Source organism: Arachis hypogaea, chromosome 13 (assembly GCF_003086295.3).
Source record: "Arachis hypogaea cultivar Tifrunner chromosome 13, arahy.Tifrunner.gnm2.J5K5, whole genome shotgun sequence".
In the NCBI taxonomy this organism is placed as follows: Eukaryota; Viridiplantae; Streptophyta; class Magnoliopsida; order Fabales; family Fabaceae; genus Arachis; species Arachis hypogaea.
Genome location: NC_092048.1, coordinates 67,534,821 through 67,538,486, shown reverse-complemented (window position 1 = coordinate 67,538,486; position 3,666 = coordinate 67,534,821). Strand labels below are relative to the sequence as shown.

General features: G+C 38.4%; 1 non-coding gene across 1 annotated transcript; it reads left to right on the top strand.

Moving 5' to 3' along the window:
- Positions 1 to 229: 229 nt before the first annotated feature.
- LOC112740106 (small nucleolar RNA R71) lies at positions 230 to 337 on the top strand. The gene has a single exon (XR_003171043.1). It is a non-coding gene; the product is annotated as a small nucleolar RNA R71 (small nucleolar RNA).
- Positions 338 to 3,666: the final 3,329 nt, after the last annotated feature.

The window sequence follows — 3,666 nt, the reverse complement described above, 5'->3', positions numbered from 1 at the left end:
TCTTATTCTGGGCTAGGATTGCATCCATATGATTTAATTCCAAGACTCCCCTATTATTGCTTCTTTTTTAGGCATAAAAATACTCATTATCAGCCACTGTCTCTATAACATCAATGGCTTCTTCAATGGTCTTCTTCTTATTTAAGGAACCTCCAGATGAGTGGTCTACAGCTTTTCTTGATTCACAATTCAGCCCTTCATAAAAGATATGAATTTGCACCCACTCATTAAACATATCAGGGGGGCATTTCTTTGTCAAATCTTTGAATCTCTCACAAGCTTCATAAAGAGTCTTACCATCCTGCTGTCTGAATGTCTGCACTTCAGTTCTTAGCCTGTTTACTTTTTGTGGAGGGTAGAACCTTGTTAGGAACCTATTCATTACATCCTCCCAGGTTGTCAAGCTTTCCTTAGGAAATGATTCTAGCCATTTTGATGCTTTGTCCCTAAAAAAAAAATGGAAACAGTAGCAATCTATAGGTGTCAGGATGAACACCATTAGATTTAACCGTGTCACATATCCTCTGGAATTTGGTGAGATGCTCATCAGGATCCTCTTGTGCACTTCCTCCAAAAGAACAATTTTTTTGCACAAGAGTTATGAGTTGGGGCTTCAATTCGAAATTATTAACATGGATAGTTGGCTTTTGAATGCTGCTATCACAATTTTCTGGATTTGGATTGATGTATGACCCCATAACTCTCCTCTCTTGTCCAGTAGGGTTGGCTCTACCTCTTCTGGCATGATTGTTCACCTCTCCTTTATGATAGTTTTCCATATCATCCTCCATGGCTATATCCAAGTCTTCCTCCTCTTCTTCTGCACCAACAACCCTCTTTCCTCTTACTTCCCTTCTTAATCTCAAGAAGGTTCTTTTCAGTTCACTATCAAAGGGGGTTGAAACCTCTCTTCTACCTGTCATACAATGAACAAGTACAAGAAACAGTAAGTGTAGAGTCTACTAAAACATAATATAGTTATCTTGGTTAGAGCAATTTATCAAATAGTTAGTAGGTTAGCTTGCTGGAAAGAAAAGAAGTAAGAGAAATTAAAGAGAAATAACTAAAAAAAATGCAGAGAAAAAAAATGAACAACTAAAAGTAAATTCAATTAATCAAACGAAAAAAATTGCTCAATCTAGTTATCCTCTAAATTAATAATTGTCAATACAAAACTAATTCCCGGCAATGGTGCCATAAACTTGATTTACAAAAATTTGCCTCTCAACAAATTTCCTACAGGCAAATGCACTGGTTCGTCGTCAAGTAAAAACTCACTGTAGAGTGACGTTGAATCCCACAGGGATTAGTTGGTTGATTAATGTTAATTGGAGAATTATGCTAGTTGAGCAAAATCAAAATTAGGTTGAGATTGCAGAATGTATATTTAGCGGGAAACTTCAATTGCAAGAAATTAAATGACAGAAAGTAAATTGCAGGAAATTAAATGACTAAAGCTTAAATTACATGAAATTAAATGGGAATGGGGATTAAGCACGAAATTAAAGCGTAGAAAGTAAATAGAATGGGTAGATCAGAGATGGGGGTTCGTTGGGTTTCAGGAGATATTGAATTCTCCAAATCAAATCATTTTCACCTCTTCCTCAATCAATGCATTCATTGACATTGCTTGGAAATCTTAGATGATTGGATCCCAATGTCTTGGCTCACCAATCTCTCTAAGCATGAACAATTGCCCAATGTCTTGATTTAATTGCTCATGGGAAGAGTTGAGGTTCGGTCACTGACTATACCACACAAATTCATAGATCAAAGCATTGGTAGGATTACATGTCACTATATCCATCCAACCCCCAATATAATCCAATGTGAGAAAGCAATTCTAGCATGAATTCTTCATCTCTCTCTCAAGGATCCGAAGAATTCCAATTATGGATAGTTTCTTTGTCAAGACAACTATCTAATTGAATTAAGATCGAAAGCTTTCTAACAAAAATCAAGAGAAAAGAAAGAAGAAGAAGATGAAAACTACTATTGATCCATTGAATTACAATAGTGCTCCCTAACCCAATGATTGAAAGGGGTTTAGTTGTTCATAGCTCTCAAAATGGAAATTGGAATTGAAAGATACATTGCTGGAAATAAAAATTGAACAGAAAAGTAAAAGTGCAGTAAGTGTAAAAATTGGAAAAGAGGTCCGTCTAACTTAAATTCTAAGCTATTTATACACTTTCTTCCATTGATATTCAATATCTGAATTGGGCTTTTGGCCTTGATGGAATTGGGTTGAAAATGGCTCCAATTGGTTTCCCTTGATGTTCAGAAGATATCTGTGTGAATTGCAGAGTTCTGGTGCTTCAAGTTGGAGTCAACGTTTGATGGCCAACGTTGACTCAAACGCCATCCTTAAAAAGCAAATAATTCTGCTGTCGTTGGCGTTTGACCCAACGTTGGAGGGCCAACGTTCTGCTATCCACGCGTACGCGTGCACCACGCGTGCGCATAAAGTCTGTGATTTTGCTTCTTCACGCATGCGCGTACACCACGCTTACGCATGAAGGGTGTGATTTTGCTTAGTCACGCGTGCACGTACACCATGCTTACGCGTGAATTGCCATTTTTCCCATCCACGCGTACGCGTCACTGACGCGTGCGCGTCGATTCAAGTTTCTCAATTCCAAATTCTGGGCTTCTCATCGCGGACGTTGGAGGCAGCGTTTGAGGCAACGTTAGACCTCCAACATTCGTTAGGTGACGCGTACGCGTGACCCACACATACGCGTGGATGGTCAAAATTGCCATTCCACGCGTGCGCGTGACGCACGCTTGCGCGCGGATATATTAATTTTCTTCTTTCACGCGTACGCGTCGCTCAAAAATCCTTTAGCTCTAGAATTGAACATTTTTTTCTGACGTTGGAGGTAACGTTGGCTGGACAACGTTCCCTCAAACGTGAGCACCGGCACATTATGCAGAGAATTGCTCTGCCTCTCTTTCAACGTTTGAGGCAACGTTGGTGGTCCAACTTGGTCACCAACGTTGTTTCTTCTTCATCTTTTCCAGGATCCTTCTTCAACCTTCCTCCATGCCTTCCTTCACCTGTCATCAACCAATACATGCATCAAAGCTTTACTAAAGTCATGAGAATTCTCATCATTCTTAGCATTCAAGTAATTATAGCATAATTCTCATGAAATTGTATCAAATTAATCATGGTTAGATGAATCTAGGCATGCATGAATTTTTAACCCAATTGCTTACTTATAACTCAAGAAAGTGCATAAAACCTGGTCCGGCCATCACAAATCCTATATCATAAATCGGCTTTATCATTCATAACTCGCCATTATTCACATATATTACCCAGATAATTGGCGTTGTAGTTTGGCATTTTAGTCATTACTCGGCAAATTACGTTATTAATCAGCGTTACAGTTACTAATCAACAATCAATTTCATTTATTAAAAAGTAGAGTTACAAATCATCTTAACAGAATGCTTCACAAAAGTGAAACGTCCAAACCCTTATTATTGCTCTTTAATACAGGCAATAAAGTAGGAACATAACCGATTTATACACTATCACCTATAAAAAGGTATGATCTTCTATCCTGAAGACAGATTGAATTCTCAATACTAACTTAAGCTTCGGAGTGACTTTGCAGGTACACTCCCCCCTGTTTCTTGCTTAAAGCTTTACGCGAT